This window comes from Bufo gargarizans, chromosome 1, assembly GCF_014858855.1.
Source record: "Bufo gargarizans isolate SCDJY-AF-19 chromosome 1, ASM1485885v1, whole genome shotgun sequence".
NCBI classification, from domain to species: domain Eukaryota; kingdom Metazoa; phylum Chordata; class Amphibia; order Anura; family Bufonidae; genus Bufo; species Bufo gargarizans.
Genome location: NC_058080.1, coordinates 259,026,583 through 259,048,796, shown reverse-complemented (window position 1 = coordinate 259,048,796; position 22,214 = coordinate 259,026,583). Strand labels below are relative to the sequence as shown.

Sequence of the window (22,214 nt, the reverse complement as noted above, 5' to 3'; positions counted from 1 at the left end):
TAACGTTCAAGAAATCCTCTTTAATTTCTAATTTGCATATGGCTTAAAAGTACTTTTTCTCCAGAATGGAGCAATGGATCACTAAGTAAAAGGTACCATTAGATTCTGCTGAGGTCGATCAACAAGGCATGGTGCCTGATTTTACAGTGTGTTTCCTAGTAACAGATTTCATGTAAAGGAAAACTAAATCTAGACATTGAATTATAACAGTGTATAAACTTGTCCTGTCTGTTTGTCAGTCTGCATGATGTTTTGCATGTTAGGGCATTTTGCATGTTTTGCATGCTTTGCATGTTCGCGTTAGCGCTAGAAATTCCATTATAGTGTTCCGTTCTAACAGAGTTATAGCAGAATATAACGTAATTTTAGGACGGAATGCAGAATGGAACCTGTCGACAGGACTTTTTTTTCTGTTATGCATAAAGGAAGACAACGGAACCGTTACTTGTGCCCATAGACATGTATTAGGATGGAGCAAAAGGAAATGCCTCTTAAAGGGTTCCATTTTGCATTCCGTCCTAAAACTCCATTATATTCCGTTATAACCAACCCTTAGTGAGACAAAAAATCTGGTAGAAAACTAGCCAAGAGAACAAGGTTTAATTTTTTGCTGAAGCCTTCCTTTTTTTGGTGAACAGGTGGGGGTGGAGGGGGAAAGCTTTGCTAAGGGGTATATTTTAAAAAAAATTGTGCCCTACTGCAGACAAGTCAGTAGTCAAAGGCTCCTGCAGCAGCACTTGCAATACCTGTAGAGAAAAAGTTATGGATTGCACATCCACATGGCATGCGTTGAGCTATTGTTGCTCAGCACAATTTCTAAACATGAACAAAAAGTTCTTAGCATACAATTCAAACAAAATGCATATGCACACCCCCCCCCCCCACACACACACACACACACACATACACACACATACACACACACACACATACACACACATACACACACATACACACACACACACACATACACACACATACACACACATACACACACACACACACACATACACACACACACACACCCCTACACACACACACACACACACACACATACACACACACACACACACACACACACACCATGGTTGCCTCTTTCATCCCTACACTAATTTGATGCAGCACCACATGGTGACTCACAGCTGCCCTAAGCCCCCTTGGCTCTGGACTACACCAACCCACATTACCACAGCTCCTGCTGGAACTGTTTGTCTTACAGCCATACAGAGGTTCATGTAGAGGAGGATGGAACATTGGTTGATTTCCTGGGGAACATATAGATACATTCTTCATATACAGTATGTCGTATATGAAACAAATTTGAATTTATGGAAAAAAGAAAATTGAGGAACAAATTGCCTAGATATTTCTATTATCTCTTTGTTGATTTTCTGCTTAATATTACTTTGAGTAAGTTATAAAGGCCCCAAGAAATGTTACATTTTGACTGTTTAGTGTTTTATTTATTGTTGGTCCAGTTTCTTTTACTCCGTGTTACCTTTAATTATTATTATTAACTAGTTTGTTGTAATTTCAGTAACAAACATCTGCAAACAGCACCAAACTACTTCATAATGAATTTAGCAGTAAGTGACTTGCTCATGTCTGCTTCCCAAGCACCAATTTGTTTCGTGAACAGTTTCAACAGGCAGTGGATCCTTGGTGGAATAGGTAATACAACTGCATTAAAATATCCATTCTGTTTTGTTAATTAGAATTTACTGTTTAGGTTTGAATAGAAGAGAATAATTACAAGCAGCTTAAATTGCAAGGAGTTCCTTGTATCTCCACTTTTAATCAAATCTCAGTTCTACACACAAATATTAAAATACTTTGATATGTTCAGAATTTCTTTGTTTGATTCCAGGACTCACAAAATGAAATCTTAGCTATTCAATTTTGCACTTAAAAGGGTTATCCCACGAATAGCATTCAACACCTATCTTGAGGAAAAGTAGAGTGCATATTGGTCCACCACTCCATTCACATCTATGGGACTGAAAGAGCACTGTTCTTGGGAATGCTGTTGGTTCCAGTAGTCACAACGAGATATGAGTGAACTTTGAAAAAGTTTGGTTTGAACCTGAATTGGTTCAGGTCGAACCAAATTGGCACCGATTGCCCTGGAAATTGGTATAAGACACCCTCTAGTCTCCTAGGACTCAGATTTATTTTTTAGAAAAACATGTTATCACTTTTCATTTATTTTTATGAATTTTTGCTTTTTCTCTCCCACTCCTCTATTTCTAAGCTCTTGAACGCAATGACAGCAATAGTAAATCATGTCTGAGTAACACTGACATACATAGCTATGGGTAATCCCATGTTTGATGGCGTTAACGCACGGCGTGTTTAAAAACACACCGCACCATGACGTGTTATTCTATTTCATATTTTAAAGCTTCCAAAAGTTGTCCTTTAAACTAAGCAGATGGTGTTTAAACACACATGGTGTTATGGGGGAAAAAATGTGGATTGTTGGGGGACCAAGCGTCCATAAAATTTTTCCTTGACGGTGTCAGAAAGCCTGCCCATACAATACGCACAAGTGTTAATTGTCAGAAGAAAAAGTGGTTTGCAGTGATCGAGCCTATTAAAATTCTCCCTTTTAAATGGCAGCAGCAGCAGTGCAGTGTGGGTGAGGAAAGGGTATAGTATTAGAGGCACAAGGCTGCGATAGTAGCGGCAGCAGCATAGCATGGAACATACAGGGCAGTAGATCAGCTGTCTATTGGTGTTAGTAGTAAAAGTAGTAATAGTGGAAATAGTAGTAGTAGCATTAGTGGTAGATGCATAGTGTTAATAGTGGTGGCAGTAGAGAATTAGCAGAGTGGAGTAGTAGCTGAGGCAGTGGCGCCAGCAGCAGCCATATGGTACATGTTGGTAGGCAGGCAGAAGCATAATAGAGGCAGCAGCTACAGCAATACAGAACAAGATGGTAGGCAAGCGGCAGCAATGGTATGATGGTGGCAGTGGCCTGATGGTGGCAGTGGCCTGATGGAGGCAGCAGCTGTTGAGAACATGATGGTAGGCAGGCAACATCATGGTAGACAGGCAGGCAGATATCAACAGTGGCAAGATGGGGCACCGTCAGCAAGGCCAGATCTATTCATCGGCCTCAGCCGGAGGAGTCTGAAAATTCTCCAGAATCCAGGCTTGGTTCATTCTGACAAATGTGATGTTTTCGACACTGGCGGTGTACAACTTGGTCCCTGCGGCACTGAAACCCATCTCTGAGATGACACTGGAGGTTGAGCAATAAAGAAGACAGAGTCTACTATGCCAGTTTTGGCCATTGTTCCAGTCTGCCTGCCAGAAGTCCCTCAGGTCAGGGAACAAGGTATGCACTGGAGAAAGGCCAGAGTGTAGGTAGACCTGAACCACGGCATTGAGGAAGGAGGCCTTGGCTTACTTATTTGCCTCAGCTTGGCACGGCCCGTGAAAAAACTGCTCCATCACGTTGAGGCGACTGAACTGACTGCTGCTGCTGCTACTACTGCTGCAGATTCTGCTGCTTGTGGAGGCAGGAGGTAGGTGACTCTGTGGGGGACGGGGTGGGTCTCACTTTCAGACACGCTGGCAGCAGGCATCTTCTCACTGAATGCTGTGGCAAGCTGCGTACACAATGTTTTCTGGCATTAAGCTAATTTGGCCTCCCTTTCAGAGAGAGGAAAATATTCCACATTTTGCTTTGATAGCGAGAGTTTAAAAGCATGGATATCCAGTGATCACCAAACTGCTTCATGTCAATGATACGCCTGATGTACTTTAGCGACTGCTCGCCTGTGTGGCTACTCTTATCCAGGCTGATCACCGCATGGCAATTCCTGACTTGACACATGTGATAGGAAGAAGGAGGAGTAGGAGCAATGCTATGCCCTGTTGACATTGGGGGCGGGAGCGTGACAATGGAGGAGGAGGTGGAGAAGGCAGATAAATGTGTGGTGTGGCAGCCAGGCCGACACAATTGTGGGCAGTCAAAATGACCTGGCCTTGTTCTGAGGTCCTGCCTTGACACTGCCACGAAACATATTGACCCAGTGGGCCATGAAAGACATGTATTGTCATTGCCCAGATGTTCCTGGTGTCTACTGTGGCTTGCACCTTGCCGCACAGTGAGAATTGCAAGGAACGGCCCACATTGTCCGCCACATAAGAGTACAAGGCAGGGATGGCTTTTTGGGAGAAATAAGGTATCTTCCAGCAAGACTGAGTACACTAAATGGTACAGCAGCGACTGCACTGCCAGCAACTTGGTCAGGTGAAAATTAAGCTTGCGCACCTACAGATTGCTGGGAGTGTACAGTTGTTTCCTCGCCATGAATTCTATTATTGATGACTAATGATGAAGCAAAGGATGAGTCTGAGCAGGAGAAGCAGAAAGTGATGATGATCATGTGAAAGACACCATACTGTTGTGCCTGATTGGCACAAGGTAGGTCAGGAGAAGGAGGAAACTTTTCTTGCGGTAGTTGACAACCACTTTTGTTTGTCCATGGGATGGTGTGATGCTGTTTCATATGGTTCAATAGAGCTGTGGTGCCTAAGTTTGTGTTTGCCTACCCACACCGCGCAGAGCTTGCACAGGGCCCCCAGCCTCCTCCTTAAACTCCTTCTCAGGGCTGTTCAAACACTAACTGCTCTCATACTGTACACGTCATCAACAGGGAGACTCTCTTGATTATCTTACACAGTGTGTGGTGGGGTTTTGTTGCCACTTCTTAGGGAAAAGGAAGGAACCCCTCAGGGAAGGGGCAGTGAAGACAGAGAGGACTCCACTGAAAACCTTCTTTGGGACTGCGAGGAGGAGGAGCAGGAGTAATGTTGGCACAGTGTCAGACTCAGAAGTCACCTCCAAGTCATCCTGCTGTGACTGTGATCTCATTCAGAGATTTAAAACGCCACCCTGTGTATTGTAAGACACATGTTGCACATGTATATTTCTATTTCCCCAAACCCCGAAAAAATTTGACTGTCTAGGGATCCCCTGACAAAGATTTCGGCCTAGTATTTCACATGTTTTCACTGAGATTTCAAACGTTAACTATCCTCTGAATTTTAAAACATGTATTGTACAGTTTTGAGCTTACTCACCCTCCCAAAAAAAAACAACAACTTAAAATAGGGGGAAAAAAGAAATGTTCCTGCAAACTGTCTGTCAGCATGTGAGCCAATCATGACAAGCCGTCTACCCCCCCTTCCCTCACACACACACACACACACACACATACTTTACTGGACTGGCAAAGGGAAGATTAAGCACAGTGCCTTCCAAAAGTATTCACTCCCTTGACTTGTTTCGTGTTTTGTTACATTACAGCCTTAAGTTCAATGTTTTGTTAATATGAATTTTATGTAATGGATCAGAACACAATAGTCTAAATTGGTGAAGTGAAATAAGAAAATATATAAATAAAACTATTGTTTAGAAATAGAAAACCTCTTTATTAGGAAGCCCATAAAATACTCTGGCGCAACCAATTACCTTCAGTGGTCACATAATTAGTGAAATGATGTACACCTGTGTGCAATCTAAGTGTCACATGATCTGTCATTACATATATACACCTTTTTTGAAAGGCCCCAGTGGCTGCAAAACCTAAGCAAGAGGCATCACTAACGAAACACTGCCACGAAGACCAAGGAACTCTCCAAACAAGTAAGGGACAATGTTGCTGAGGTTAAGTTATAAAAAAATATCCAAATCTTTGATGATCCCTAGGAGCACCATCCAATCTATCATAACCAAATGGAAGGATTATGTCACAACAGCAAACCTGCCAAGAGACGGCCGCCCACCAAAACCCACGGACCGGGCAAGGAGAGGCAGCACAGAGACCTAAGGTAACCCTGGAAGAGCTTCAGTGTTCCACAGAAGAGAGTGGAGTATCTGTACATAAGAAAACAATAAGTCGTACGCTCCATAGAGTTGGGCTTTATGGCAGTGTGGCCAGAAGAAAGCCATTACTTTTATCAAAAAACAAAAAGGCACATTGTGAGTTTGCGAAAAGGCATGTGGGAGACTCCCAAAATGTATGGCGGAAGGTGTGTGTGGTCTGATGAGACTAAAATTAAACTTTTTGGCCATCAAAGAAAACTCTAAACCCGACACATCACATCACCCAAAGTACACCATCCCCACAGTGAAACATGGTGGTGGCAGCATAATGCTGTGGGAATGTTTTTCAGCAGCCGGGACTGGGAAACTAGTCAGAGTTGAGGGAAAGATGGATAGTGCTAAATACAGGGATATTCTTGAGCAAAACCTGTACCACTCTGTGCGTGATTTGAGGCTAGGACGGAGGTTCACCTTTCAGCAGGACAATGACCCCAAATACACTGCTAAAGTAACACTCGAGTGGTTTAAGGGGAAACATGTTAAATGTGTTGGAATGGCCTAGTCAAAGCCCAGATCTCAAGGCAATAGAAAATATGTGGTCAGACTTAAAGATTTCTGTTCACAAGCACAAACCATCCAACTTCAAGGAGCAGTTTTGCAAGGAGTAATGGTCAAAAATCTCAGTGGTTAGATGTGGCAAGACTTATCCAAAGCGACATGGAGCTGTGATTGCCACAAAAGGTGGCTCTACAAAGTATTGATTTTAGGGAGGGTGAATAGTCATGCACATTGACTTTTTCAGCTATTTTGTCCTAGTTGTTGTTTGCTTCACAATAAAAAAAATCTTCAAAGTTGTGGGCATATTCTGTAAGTTAAATTATGAAAATCCTCAAACAATCCATGTTAATTCCAGGTTGTGGGGCACCAAAACAAGAAAAAAGTCAAGGGGGGTAAATACTTTTGCAAGGCACTGTGCATGCTTCCTAGCACTGGCTCCCTGCTCCTGTTCATCCAGGCCTGTGATGCTCCACTGGGCTCCCTCTCTGTAAACATCCAGCAGGGACCAGCTCCCCTTACACCATCACAAATAGACACATGACGTAAGGGGATCCTGTTAGTGCTGCGGACAGTGCTTGGCTGTAATGATGTCAGGCGAGGGGGGCCTGGAGGAGAAGAAGCAAAGAGCCAGCGTTGTGAAGCAGGTAAGTAAATTTCCCTTTACAGGTACCTCCATTTTTGCACAACCACTTTGTCCAGCTTTCAGGACATTTTTTCTTTTTGCTAGCAGCATGTTGTATCTGTTGAAAAAAATATATGCGCCTGCTCCCTGCAGAAGATCAAAAGTAGCGGCTGGACCCTCATAGTGAGTGTAAACAGAAGAGAAAACTTGGTCTCTTGCAACACGTTAAAGCTTTCTCCAGCTTTTTGAACATTTTACATTTTTGCTAGCAGCATGCTGTACCTGTTTAAAAAATCATATGCACCTGCTGCTCCGTTTTAGCTCCTTGGCTCCATTCAGCAGTCTACAGTCCCTGCCCTGTAAATGTCTTGATTGACAGTGTCCCATGCACTGCTTCACTCAATGAAAAGACTCAATGGTGACGTGTCCGCAAGCGGCACCTGACCCAGCAGTATATAGTAAAGTAATTTCAGAGGAATCCTTACAAAACTAACATTTTAGTCTTCACATGCAGAATTCAGACAGGATTCCAGTTTGTCATACAGCAAACAACAGTAAGGCAACATTAGCTATTCACTAACACATACCTGTCATTTTAGATAACTTTTCAGAATAAGCTGCCATATGTGTACAACTGAATGATACCACTATATCTGACCTTTATATGAGTTCTATCTGGCATTTTTTGTAGTTTAGTAGTTTTTTCCTTTGCATGCTGCATATCTGAAGACTGAGGTTAAACAGTGACAGCATGTCTCAGAAAATTTGTGCGACCAAAAACATTTGTGCGACTTGTCTGCTGCTTGCTGCTGCATGACTATGCTTCTCTCTGCATTTCCTTCCTCCTCCTTCTCTTCTCCCTTTTCCAAAAACTTGTAAGGGATAATCTGATCCTTCAGTGAGCAGGCAGTCTGTCTTGGATTTAAAAATACTGATTTATCACAAATTTCAAAGAGAAAGTTTAAAAAGGGAGGGTAAGAGAGAAAAGGGTAATATCTCTAGAACAGGGAGCAGCAACATCTGGCACGCCAGCTGTTCTGAAACTACAACTCCCAGAATCCTCCTTTCACTCCTATGGCAGTTTTAAGAACAGCCTAGTAAGTGTGCATGCTGGAAGTTATAGTTTCACAGGTGACAAAGGTTGCTGATCCCTGCTCTAGAACAAGGGAGTTTTCTCTGATAAGCTATATTACAAAGTATTTTATATTCACTTGTATTATTAATTTATGTAAAGTTGTGCAAATGTACAGTGATTATTTAAAGGGATTATCTGAGTTAACCATGTGGAGGACACTTCTGGGATCACATGCCATGCATTGGGCACGTGATCCTAGCCTGGCATGCCAATGTCTGGATGCATTGTCGGTTGTATCTCAAGGCTAGGATCACATACCTAATGCACAGCATATGATCCCGTAAGTGGCCACCACACACGAATGCCTTGATAACCCCTTTAAGGAATGTATAAATTGTGGTAAAAGTTATGGCATTTCAACTTTATCCTAGTAAAGCTTGCACATCAGTCTTATTTTGCATCATAATCTTAGGAAAGAAAAGGAAGCAAATGAGCTCTTAGTAAGCTTTGCCTCTAATGCCACCAGATGTAAGGCAGCCATCCTATAAGTCATTATTCAACATTTTAAATAGGAGAATTTATGGCCTGTAAGCCTCCTCATGCCTATTAAGGTGCACCCCTGATGGTGAGAAAGCACCCCCCAAACCGTATTCATATACATTCTTATAGTTGGGTAACATTAGAAGTTAATGTAATGATGGAGAATTATGCACCTCTTTCTTTTCTATGACCTCCCTTGGTTTTCTGGAATGGTTGTGAATAGGTTTGTGCATGGCATTGATCTAATTATTTTGTTAGTGTAATGCCTTCATTAACCTGCCCATCTTCTGACGTCACTCCTTTCTTCTTTGGCAGCTTCTTAGATTATCGTTGGCACTCCAGCCAAGCTGCTTCAGGATGTGACGTCACGAAGTTGGCAGAGCAATGCACCAGATAGATCAAGGTGAATCATGAAGGTATGCTATCTTTATCTCTGTATGTACATTTCTATTCACACCCCTTTTGCGATATGTCATTCCCTTTGTCACGAGTCACTTCCATTTGTCCCATGAGATGCAAAAAGCAAGATGTTCATGTGGCCTGAATTCTGCCTCAGTACATTTTAATTTGTAAAACTGCCCCTATATGAAAAATCACCAATGTAGGGGTAAGTGTCTGCTCTAATCAGTGGGGGTAATTTATCACACCCTGCACTCCAGAATTCTGTATTCAGGAAGTCAGAAATAGGGCTTTTGCGATTTTTGAGGTCACTTGCACATAATTTGAGACATTTTGCATTTTTACACAACTCATTGCAGTTTATAAAAAGTAGGTGGGAATGTGGACTTGGTTAGCTATGTTAATGAGTTTCACTTCAGGTTTATGACTGGGCTTTTTAAAAAGTCACAAAAAAGGCCCCAAAGCTACTCCAGGATGCGCATGTTGTAGAACAATAGAGCATTATTTTTAGACGAAAGTGACAGGTTTAAAGATGCACCAGATTCAAGTGCTGCTTAAAAAATTTGGTGCAAAGTACATCAATGCAGACGCAAGCAAACTGACTTTAAATAATACACTCGTGATAAATTCCTCCTCATTTAGTTTTGTATTGAAGACTTATTGGAATAGATTAGAGATCCAATCTGTATAATAATGTAGATTCTCTTTGCAGCGCCAAGGCATTCCACTACCTTTGGTCATACCAGGATAATACAGTCCTGATTAAAAGTTTAAGACCACTTGAAAAATGGCAAAAAATCATATTTAGCATGGCTGGATCTTAACAAGGTTCCAAGTAGAGCTTCAACATGAAGAAATGGGAGTGAGACAAAACATATTGAGCATTCAATTTAATGGGAAAAAAAATGAATAAACTGAAACAGGCTGTTTTTCAGCTGATCAAAAGTTTAGGACCACACCTATAAAAAAAAAACTAAACCCCCCCCAAAACAGAAATCCAACTTCCAAACATGAACTCAGTAATGAGTAGGTCCGCCATTATTGTTTATCACATCAAAAATTCATTTCGGCATGCTTGATGCAAGCGTTTCCATGAGTTGAATGGGAACATTTCTCCAAGTGGTGAAGACGGCCGCACGAAGGCCAGCTTCTGTCTGGAACTGTTGTCCATTTTTGTAAACTTCCCTTGTCATCCATCCCCAAAGGTTCTCAATTGGATTTAGATCAGAGGAACATACAGGATGGTCCAAAAGAGTGATGTTATTCTCCTGGAAGAAGTCCTTTGTCCTGCGGGCATTGTGTACTTTAGCGTTGACCTGTTGAAAAACCCAGTCGTTATGTTCTGCCTCTCCAGTCTAAGCATTGAAAGTGTGATCTCTGTAACTTACAGTTGTGCTGAGATAGCGGTAACCATCAATCTTAGGTGAATTGGCTGACAGTGACTCGATCCAAACGACACCTTGTAGATCGTGAAGAAGTTTATTCCAAACTGTGCAGATGATACACCGATGAACAAATCCATAGGTCAAAAAATCATGCTGTGAGCAGCTAACAGAGCAAGTAGCTGAGATGAGGGGTGAAGCCAGAATGAAGAAGAGGGGAGGAGACAAGAGAGAGAGCAGAAGCTAAGGGAAGAGAGAAGGGACACACATAATGAAAAGGCAAACTATGCATGTGTAACATGATACTCCCCGTCGAAATCTAAGATTTTATAACAATGATAACCTTAGTCAAGTCCATAAAATATAAATGTTTTCCGACTGGAACACCTGCAACAAAAGGAACAAGGAACATAAACAAGAAAACATTACTTCAATACTTGTAGAAAAGCTCTTGAAGCGTGGAATGGTAGGAAGTAGATAGTTCCTTGAGTCCATCTTCAGAGGGGAAGGCAGCAACAGCACCAGTCCTTCTTACCTCCTTTTGTATCAACCTGGTGTGAGGAGTTCATCTTCCTGTTTAGGCAGAAGCAGTACTAGCTTGTTTATGGGTCTGAAGTAGTGTCTAGCAGAACCTTTTTTCATTACCTTAACTTCTGCTTTCAGTACCTAAGAATTGTCTTGTTTGATTATGTATGTATCCTAGCACGATTTTGCTATCTGTGTAAAAGTCAAAGGAAACAATGTCAAGGTCTGTTTCGTGCTCTATAAGCTCAGCAATTTCAACAGCTAACATGGCTGCACAAAGTTCAGCTTGGAGATAAGCTACAGCAGCTATGGCTTCCATTGATGCATCCGAAAAGACATGGATCTCTAGTCTGGTGGTCTTCTTCAAGGACGCAGGAGTGTAAGAGCGTGGTATCTTGAACTGTTCCAATGCCTGAAGGGACTGCTTCCAGGATTCTCACCATTGTTGTTTCTCCTTGGGTAAAGGGGTATCCCAGTCAGTGTTCTCTGTAGTGAGTTGTCTGAGTAATATCTTACCCTGAATAGTAAAGGGTGCTATGAATCCCAAAGGGTCGTAGATACTGTTCACTGCAGACTGTACTCCTCTTTTTGTGAAGGGCTTGTCGCAAGCTGATGTTTGAAATGTGAACGTATCTTGCTTAAAATCCCACAGCAATCCAAGGCTGCATTGTGTGAGGGAAAGGTCAGACTCTGGTTGGAATTCCTTGGCACTGACTGCATGATCATCGGAAGGAAATGCTCCCATTACCTTATTGCTGTTGGAGATGATTTTGTGTAGTCTGAGGTTGGCAGTGGCGAGCATGTTCTGGGTTCTGGTGAGAAGGTCAATGGCCTCTTCTTCCATAGGTAGGGACTTAAGACCGTCATCCACGTAGAAGTTCCTTTCCACAAACTGACGTGCATCCGTCCCAAACTCCTGTTCGCCTTCTTGGGCAGTTTTTCTCAGTCCATAAATGGCAACTGCTGGGGAAGGGCTATTGCCGAACACGTGAACTTTCATCCAATAGTCTATGACCTCGTTGTTGACATCATTGTTGCGATACCATCGGAACCTGAGGAAGTTTCTGTTATCTTTACAGACGATGAAACAATGAAACATTTGTTGAATGTTGGCCATAATGGCAATTGGCTCTTGTCTAAAGCGGAGTAGGACTCTCAAGGGGTTGTTGTTCAGATTGGGTCCAGAGAGAAGACTGTCATTGAGAGAAACGCCTTCATAGCGAGCGCTTGAGTCAAAGACCACTCTAATCTGGTCAGGCTTATGAGGATGATAGACACCAAAACTCGGTAGGTACCAGCATTCTTCTCCTTGTATAAGAAGGGATGCAGGTTCAGCATGATCTCTCTCAAACAACTTCTGCATAAAGTCGACAAAATGTTTCTTCATCTCTGGTTTCCGGTTCAGGTTGCGCTCTAAAGAGATGAACCGTGAATCTGCATGTTGTCTATTGTTTGGAATTCTCTTCCTTGGCGTGCGGGATGGTAGCGGCGCCACCCAGCTGTTAGAATCATCTTGATAGAACTCTTTACTCATGGTTCTCAAGAATTCCTTGTCTTCCATTGTGGCTGCTAACTCATTGTCTTTTGTGGTTACTTCAAACACTGTGTTACCAATGTTGTCATCCCAAAAGATAAATGCTTTCCTATCATCGAGTATGATGCGCTCTGGCGTACCTTTGACACACAGTCTTTGTTTCACACTATAGTGATATTGTTGTCTTGGAAGGCAAGTAGTGCGTCTATTGGGCAGGACATGAGTTTTAAAGGAAGAAACCGAGAGAGGTTTCCTGGCGTTGCTACGACAGACATTGCCAATAATTACCCAGCCTAGATCCAGATGCTGGGCGTAAGGTGCATCATGTGGGCCGTTGATTTGATGGCGCACCTTGTGCACCCATAGGATGTCTCTCCCGAGTAGCAACAGGATATCAGCATTTTCATCAAAGGCTGGTATTTGATCAGCTATGTCTTTCAAGTGAGTATGGTGCAAGGCAGCTTCAGGAGTGGGAATCTCATCCTTGTTAGTTGAGATCTGATTGCACTTAATGATAGTAGGCAAGGGTATTTCCAAGTTGCCATTGAGAGGAGTAACTACAAGGTCACTGGCTCTTCTACCCCAGACATCTGTAATCCCTGCGCAAGTACCTAAGGTATAAGGTAGAGCACTCCCTGTTATGCCTAAGAGATCAAAGAACCTTGTACTTGCGAGAGATCGGTTACTCTGGTCATCGAGAATGGTATACAGTCTTACGGCCCTTTCAGGTTTGCCCTTTGCGTATACGCAAACCAAGCATATCTTAGCGCAGGATTTCCCACAAAGTCCTTCCCCACAGACTTCAGTGCATGTTAAAAACACTGGGGTGGAGGTTGCTGTTTGTTCGGCGTGCTCCCCGCCAAGCTTTGCCCTGGGGTGGATGTCAGTGGATGAAGTAGTGCTGTGTTGGTACAGATAAAGGGCTTGAACGTGGTTGTCACTACCGCATTCTATGCACTTAATGATGGCCTTACAGTCTTTTGCCAGGTGTTCTGTGGAAGCACAGCATCTGAAACAAACTCCAAATTCCTTTAAAAGTTCCTTGCGTTCCTGTAGAGGTTTCTTTCTGAAGCCGATGCACTTCTTAAGTGGGTGTGGCTTGTTATGTATGGGACATTGGCGATTCGGATCCTCAAGTTTCTTGTTTTGTCCAGTCTTCAGAAGAACCATAGCAGGCGCAGGTTGAACATCAGTCCTTTTCACTGACACTGGACCCCTGAGGTCTCTGTGCGTTATGCGTGTGTTTGCAAGTCCTGTAGAAGGTGGACTAAGAGTCCACAATTTCCTTTATGAAGGTACAGAAGTAGGAAAAGGGAGGAAAGGCTACTCCATACCTTTTCTTGTAAGTAGATCCTTGACTAACCCATTTTTCTTGGATGCCATATGGTAGCTTAAGGACAATAGGGTTGATGCCACGAGGGGTGTCAAGGTAACTAAGACCGAGTAGGTGGGTGTCAGCCTTAGCTAGTTGAAGCTCTAGTAGAAGAAGTTCTTGAAGCTTTAGATTGTCTTTAGCTGTCATCCTTGGGAAGCCTTGCAATCTTTTGACTAAAGCATCTTCGATGGTCTCAGAGCTGCCAAAGCTATGATCAAGTCTGTCCCAAGCAGCGTCGAGACCTGCAGCCTGATTGGAAATGTAAACGGTTTTAAGTCTCTTGATACGTTCAGCTGACTGAGGACCTAGCCAGCTGATGAGTAGATCCAATTCTTCTGCAACAGTGATATCTAATTCGCTGATTGTTGCTTTAAAGGTGAATTTCCAGCCTCAGTAATTTTCAGGTTTGTCATCAAACATGGTGAGGCCTGTCCTAGTGAGTTCTCTGGGAAGGATGTACTTAGCAAACTGCGACATGTCTGTGTTTTCAGACTTTGGGTATACAATTGCAGGCGGAACAAAGTTAGTTGCAGTAGCTGGTACATTGACGTTGAGTGACTTGGGAACATAAGATGGGCGTTTAACACTGGAGCTGGTGTACGGTACAAAGGCTGTTTTGGCTTGTAGCCGCATAATAGTGCATTGGTTAGAGGGTGGCAGGTTAATGCAATAGTGTGGAAGGTCATTTCTATTCGTACCCGTTTGTGTCACTTGAGAAGGTGTAATAGATGTAGAGACAACACCTTGGTTCAGTTCTTTGGCTGCTATGACAGAGTGATGGAGTTTTGATGAGGTCTGTGATAACACTGATGCATAAGCTATAACAGAGTAATGGCTACTGAAACTTCTTTCATTGTCACTTACAGCCTGCTCTAAGACTCTTAGTCTTGCCATGTCTTTGGCATGCTCACATTGTTTTTCTAAAACTTCTATTTCTGCTCTCTTCTTTGCAGCCTCAGCTTTCTTCTCCACTTTCTTCTGTGCAGCCTCAGCTTCCCTCTGTGCAGCCTTAGCTTCGATTTCCGCTTTCTTCTGTGCAGCCTCAGCTTCGATTTCCGCTTTCTTCTGTGCAGCCTCAGCTTCCATTTCCGCTTCCCTCTGTGCAGCCTCAGCTTCCATTTCCGATTTCTTCTGGGCGAAAACTGCCTGGATTTTAGAAGCTTCTGCATCAGCACAGGCTTTGATGAGTCGTTGGGTGAGAGTAGAAGATGTTGATCTTAAGGATTTGGAAGATCGTGTGGAGCGCTTAGAAGTTGTGGAGAGATAGGATCTAGATTCATGGAGATGTGCGCTTTTTACATCTGTTTTTGTCCTTGTTTGTATTACTAGATCGTCTCTTTCAAGATTGAGCTCATTCAATTCCTGTAATTCTTTAAAGGAATTTTCTGTGTTGTACCGCTTTAAGAGATCGGCATATTTAGCAGACAGTCTTTGGTAGTTCTCATAGGCAGAATTCAACTGCTTAACAGCGCCCTCTAGGTGCAATAACTTATGAGTTGGTTGAGACAGAGCTGACATGCATTCAATAGTTTTAAACCATGAGTGGCTGATGTTCTGCAGCAGTTCTTCTTTGTCAGCCTCAGAGTTCTCTCGGACTTTCCAGGTTGGCTTCACTAAACGTTTGTGTTTTATGTGGCCTTGAGGATCTGACTCCTGAGCTGTTGGAAGTTCAGGTTCTTTCTTTGTATTAGGTTCCTCGGATTGTATATTGCCTTGCTGGTGCATTGTGATGGCAAGCAGAGGGTTAAATCACAAGGTATGTGTTTGCATAGAAATGTATCAATCTTCTGGCTCTGGGAGAGGGTTTCCTATGCAACCAGTGGGAGGGGGAGTCAGAGAGAAGTTTAGCAATGGCTGCTGCAAAGTTAGTTTTGATTGCATACAGAGCTTAGATTGACTTGCAGGCAGAATGCATGTGACAATACAGACAGTCTAGGAGCCGATTATATAACAGTTGCATGAACAGTTTCTTCAATAATCTGTGCAGAAAACTGATGAATCTTATGCTGAGATTTACTTGCTGGCTGGAGTCAGGGCCGCCATCAGGGGGTACAGCCGATACCCCAGTAAGGGGCCCGGACCCTGAGGGGGGCCCTGCCAGTTCCAATAAAAAAAATAAAAAATAAAAAATTTATTTTATTTCCCCCTCCCATTTGTCAGTGACTTGAGTTGAAATTTATTGCATCGCTAGAGGGGGGCAATTGATTATTCCTTGCTAGTGATGTCCGGTTCATGAACAAATCGTTCATTTGAATCGATTCAGTTCACTGAACCGGAGGAGTCGATTCCTCTGACTGAGCGGATCCGTGTGAAACAGCTCAGTCTGACCTGGCACACAATAGCAGAGCCGCTGGCAGCAGGGAGGGGAGGGGCTCGGGAGGAGTGTAATCTGATCCTAGAGTGGAAGCTGCTTCTGCCAGCCCCTCCCCTCGCCGCCCACCAACCAATCAGAGCTGAGGCAAGGCAAGCACTAGCAGCTCTGAGTCTGAGTCACACACAGTACAGGGAGTCTGAGAAAGAATCGAATGAGTCTCAGGTTAAGGCTCCATTCACACGTCAGTATTTTTACCTTTCCAGATAAACGTTCCTTTTTTTTTGCGGATCCGTTTTTCAGTACAATCTTCCTTTTTTTTACTAAAGTGCTTCTGAATCCCTTCCGTGTTTCCGTGATTCAGTTTTTTGTGTGTTTTTTTTCCATCCATTTTCCTGTCAACGGATCCGCAAAATCGGATGACATTCGAATGGTTTTGTGCATGTCATCCGCATTTATGCGAATCCATTGACTTGAATGGACAACGGACCCCTGGAAAACGGACAGAAAGTAGGACAAGCTTAATTTTTTTTCAGGATCAGTATACTCGAAAATAGGAAAACGGAACGGATTCCGTGATTCGGACAGCACTATGATTGGTGTCCGCATTTTTGCAGAGGCAATTGAAATTAATGGATCCGAAAAAATCGGAACGGAAACGGAGTGTTATAACGGACGTGTGAATGGACCCTAAAAGAATCTAAAGATCCGACTTAGAGACTCATTCGATTCTTTGAGTTAAAAGAACCGTGAGTCAGACTCTAGAACAGTTTACACTGAGGCTGATGCTTTTGTTGCAGCAGTGAGAAGATTAAGGGACAGGAGCAGAGAGATAAGAGAAGTGACAGATGACTGTGAAGACCACGCAATCTGTTGCTCAGAAGCCATGAGATTGTAAGGCTACATTCACACTAGCGGCAGGACGGATCCGACAGGCTGTTCACCCTGTCGGATCCGTCCCTACGTTATTTCGCCGGACCGCCGCTCCGTCCCCATTGACTATAATGGGGACGGGGGTGGAGCTCCGGCGCAGCACGGCAGTGCATGGCGAAAGGCCGCCGGACTAAAAGTACTGCATGTCCAACTTTTTAGTCCGGCGGCCTCTCACCGCAAACTGCCGGAGCTCCACCCCCGTCCCCACTATAGTCAATAGGGGACGGAGCGGCGGCAGGATGGATCCAACAGGGTGACAATCTCTCTTCAGGTTTATTAGAAAATCTGTTATCAACTTAGCACATACAGTTTTCCCTGTGCATTCACTTCACTTGGTTGTACTGCTGTCAGACTGCTGTCACTGTGGTAACAATGCATTGCATGCACAACAGACAACAATGCACACCACACAGCTCCTGAGTGACTGAGTCCTCCTGTCCGCTTCTCTTCATTCCTGACTCACTCAGTCAGAGCTCAGGCAATGTACCAAGAGCCAACTCAGCGAGTCAGCAAGTGAATCGAAGCATCCGCGCATGTGCACCACCTAAGCTCTTCAGTCAGTAGACTCAGCAAGTGAACCGAAGATTCGATTCATAAATCGGTTCATTTGAATTAGCTGATTCAAATGAACCGATTGATCTGAAAGATCCGAACTTCCTATCTGACGGAGACGGATCCGCACCTATAATGCAAATGTTGGTATCCGTATCCGTCTGCATAACTCAGTAAAAAAAAAGTCTAAGTCTAAGTGTAGGTCAAACGAATCCGTCATAACTTTACATTGAAATTCAATGGGGACGGATCCGTTTGCAATTGCACCATATTTGTGTCAATGTAAACGGATCCTTCCCCATTGACTTACATTGTAAGTCAGGACGGATCCGTTTGGCTCCGCACCGCCAGGCGGACACCAAAACGCTTCAAGCAGCGTTTTGATGTCTGCCTCCAGAGCGGAATGGAGGCGGAACGGAGCCAAACGGATGCATTCTGAACGGATCCTTATCTATTCTGAATGCATTGGGGCAAAACTGATCTGTTTGGGGCCACTTGTGAGAGCCCTGAAACAGATCTCACAGGCGGACCCAGAAATGGCAGTGGGAAAGTAGCCTATGACGCATACTGAGCTGAGCGATTTCAAAGGCTCCAAATTATTTATTTTCATATTGATCCTTATGTTGTCTACTTGGCTCGGCAGCTCTATGTTGTGTGATCTTTGCTCAGGGGTAAATGCAAAGCTGTTTTCTGGATTATCCCACAGGGCCAGGATCCTCCATCACTTATTGGTTTTAACCCCTCCCTTGCCAGCCCACCCAGCCCTATTTAGCTTTGTGTTCAGCTTTGAAAAAAATGTTTAGGCCATGAAGGGGTTAATTAAGTGTTGGAGGGGGTGGGGGGTGTTATTGTGCATATTGTGTTTAGGATCCATTTAACAAGTTTGACCAGTTGGGTTTGAGAGTGGTTGAGTGTCATCCACAGATCCCCCATAAAAGTGTCATCCACAGATCTCCCATAACAGTGTGTCACCCACAGATCCCCCATAACAGTGTGTCACCCACAGATCCCCCATAACAGTGTGTCACCCACAGATCCCCCATAACAGTGTGTCATCCACAGATCCCCCATAACAGTGTCATCCACAGATCCCCCATAACAGTGTCATCCACAGATCCCCCATAACAGTGTGTCATCCACAGATCCCCATAACAGTGTCATCCACAGATCCCCCATAACAGTGTGTCACCCACAGATCCCCCATAACAGTGTGTCACCCACAGATCCCAGATAACAGTGTGTCATCCACAGATCCCCCATAACAGTGTCATCCACAGATCCCCCATAACAGTGTCATCCACAGATCCCCCATAACAGTGTGTCATCCACAGATCCCCATAACAGTGTCATCCAGAGATCCCCCATAACAGTGTTCGTCATCCACAGATCCCCCAAAACAGTGTATCATCCACAGATTCCTCATAACAGTGTGTCATCCACAGATTCCCCCTTAACAGTGTGTCATCCACAGATTCCCCCCATAACAGTGTGTCATCCACAGATTCCCCCATAACAGTGTGTCATCCACATATTCCCCCCATAACAGTAAGTCATCCACAGATTCCCCCCATAACAGTAAGTCCTCCACAGATTCCCCCCATAACAGTACGTCATCCACAGATCCTCCCATAACACTGTAACAGTAAACCTTGTGCTTTTAAGGTGTTTTTTCTTAAATGTGCCAGGGGAAAATTGCTAGGGCAGATTAGAACAGGTAGTGTAGTTAGTGTTAGTGTAGGGTCCTGCTTAAAAGAGTCTACCTTGTCGTGGTAGCAGGCTTCATATTATTTGGTCAAAAATTTATTCCTTACTGAAATCGCTGATTATCACTTTTTACTGTCTTTGTAGTTGTAAAAAAAAATATGAAATTGGGGGTAGGTCCTTGGGGGTGGAGGGGAGGTGGCGTCAGGACGGATTCTAAAGGGGCGGTGTAGGAGGGGGGGCCCAGGCCTTGAGCTGCGTAAGGGGCCCCAAAATTTCTGATGGCAGCCCTGGCTGGAGTATACAGGCTTGTACATATATTCTGCTATATTCCAGTGTCCATATACATCTCACTATACATGCATAGCTAGCAAGGATCCTTTGAAAGATATTTTGCAGATCTTGTAAGATCCCTTCACTGATTTTTTGACTGTTCTGCCTCTCCAGTCTAAGAATTGAAAGTGTGATCTCTGTAACTTACAGTTGTGCTGAGATAGCGGTAACCATCAATCTTAGGTAAATTGGCTGACAGTGACTCGATCCAAACGACACCTTTTAGATCGTGAAGAAGTTTATTCCAAACTGTGCAGATCATACACCGATGAACTTGCACTTTGTAAGGTGACAAAAATAGCTTTTTTGGCACTGTTTTTTTATTTTATTTTTATGGTGTTTATCGGATGGGGTCTATCATGTAATATATTTATAGAGACGGTCGTTACGGACGCGGTGACACCTAATATGTGTATTTTATTTTATTTTTTCATTTTTTTAATAGGAAAAGGCAATTTCTTTTTTTTAATTTGCATTTTTATTTATTTATTTATTTTTACTTTGATTATTTTCACTTTTTTTATCCGTTCCCTCTTGGATCTTGAAGATTCAGGGCTAATAGTTGTACTATACTTTGCAATGCTCTTGCATTCCAAAGTATAATACTTTCAGATGTCCTGTAGGTGGCAGCACTGGACGGCTTTGCCATGGCAACCATCGGGTGCTGCAATCACAGCGCTGGAACTTTCAAAGGTGGAAGAAAGTTTTATTCTCTGATGAGAAAAAATTTAACCTTGATGATCCTGATGGTTTCCAACATTACTGGCATGACAAGCAGATCCCACCTGAGATGTTTTCTACACGCCACAGTGGAGGGGGCGCCATAATGGTCTGGGGTGCTTTTTCCTTTAGTGGAACAATGGAGCTTCAGGAAGTGCAGGGGCATCAAATGGCCGCTGGCTATGTCCAGATGTTGCAGAGAACATTCCTCATGACTGAGGGCCCTCGTCTGTGTGGTAACGTATCATGTTACACATGCATAGTTTGCCTTTTCATTATGTGTGTCCCTTCTCTCTTCCCCTAGCTTCTGCTCTCTCTCTTGTCTCCTCCCCTCTTCTTCATTCTGGCTTCACCCCTCATCTCAGCTACTTGCTTTGTTAGCTGCTCAAAGTGCAACAGCAAGCGATCAAAAAGGCTTATGACCCCCAAAATAGTACCAATCAAACTGTCACCTCGTCCCGCAAAAAATGATACCCTATTTAAGACAATCTCCCAAAAAATAAAAAAGTTATGGCTCTCAGACTATAGAGACACTAAAACATCATTTTTTTTGTTTCAGAAATGCTATTATTGTGTAAAACTTAAATAAATAAGAAAAAGTATACATATTAGGTATTGCCACGTCCGTAAAGATCTTCTCTATAAAACTATCACATTACCTAACTCCTCAGATGAACGCTGTAAAAATAAATAAATGAAAACTGTTCCAAAATAGCCAATTTTTGGGTCACCTTGCCCCATAAAGTGTAATAATGAATGATCAAAAAATCCTATGTACCCAAAAATGGTACCAATAAAAACCTCAACACTCTCAAAACCCTGCACAAGACGATTGGCAGAAAAATAAAAAACATATGGCATTCAGAAAACCAATCCAGCACATTTGCCTTCCAAAAACCGTATGGCATTCCTTTCCTTCTGCGCCCTACTGTGTGCCCGTACAGCAGTTTACGACCACATATGGGGTGTTTATGTAAACCGCTGAATCAGGGTAATAAATTATGAGTTTTGTTTGGCTTTTAACCCTCAATGTGTTAAAGAAAAATAAATAATAAAATGGAAAATCTGCCAATAAAGTGAAATTTAGAAATTTCATCTCCATTTTCCTTTAATTCTTGTGGAACGCCTAAAGGGTTAACAAAGTTTGTAAAATCAGTTTTGAGTAACTTGAGGGGTGTTGTTTCTACAATGGGGTCATTTATGGGGGTTTCCACTATGTAGGCCTCACAAAGTGACTTCGGACCTGAACTGGTCCTTAAAAAGTGGGTTTTGGAAATTTTCTTAAAAATTGTAAGAATTGCTTCTAAACTTCTAAGCCTTCTAACGTCCTAAAAAATAAAATGACATTTCCAAAATGATGCCAACATAAAGTAGACATATGGGGAATGTTAAGTAATACATATTTTATTAGGTATGACTTTCTGTTTTAGAAGCAGAAAAAAAAAATTGGGAAAATTTAGAATTTTTCAAAATTTTTGGTAAATTTGGGATTTTTTCATAAATAAAGGTGAAATATATTGACTCAAATATATGACTATCATGAAGTACAATGTGTCACGAGAAAACAATCTCAGAATGGAGTGGATAAGTAAAAGTGTTCCAAAGCTATTACCACATAAAGTGACGCATGTCAGATTTGTAAATTTTGACCTGGACCCTGGGGCATCAATGACCCTTGGTCATGAAATGGTTAAGATCCAACAATGTAAGTGGTCTTAAACTTTTGATCAGGACTGTACATCATATCAGGGCTAGAGGCATCATACTATGAACTTGTTAGCCTTTGCTCAAGATCGTAATATTATTCAGCCTGAT

General features: G+C 42.9%; 1 protein-coding gene across 1 annotated transcript in view; it reads left to right on the top strand.

The window, feature by feature from the left end:
• Positions 1-7,014: 7,014 nt before the first annotated feature.
• The window catches only part of LOC122925460 (melanopsin-B-like), a 142,226-nt gene continuing 127,026 nt past the window's right edge, over positions 7,015-22,214 (top strand). The window contains exon 1 of the mRNA XM_044276820.1: positions 7,015-7,041. The gene's annotated coding sequence lies outside the window, so the exon portion shown is untranslated. The remainder of the gene's footprint in view (positions 7,042-22,214) is intronic.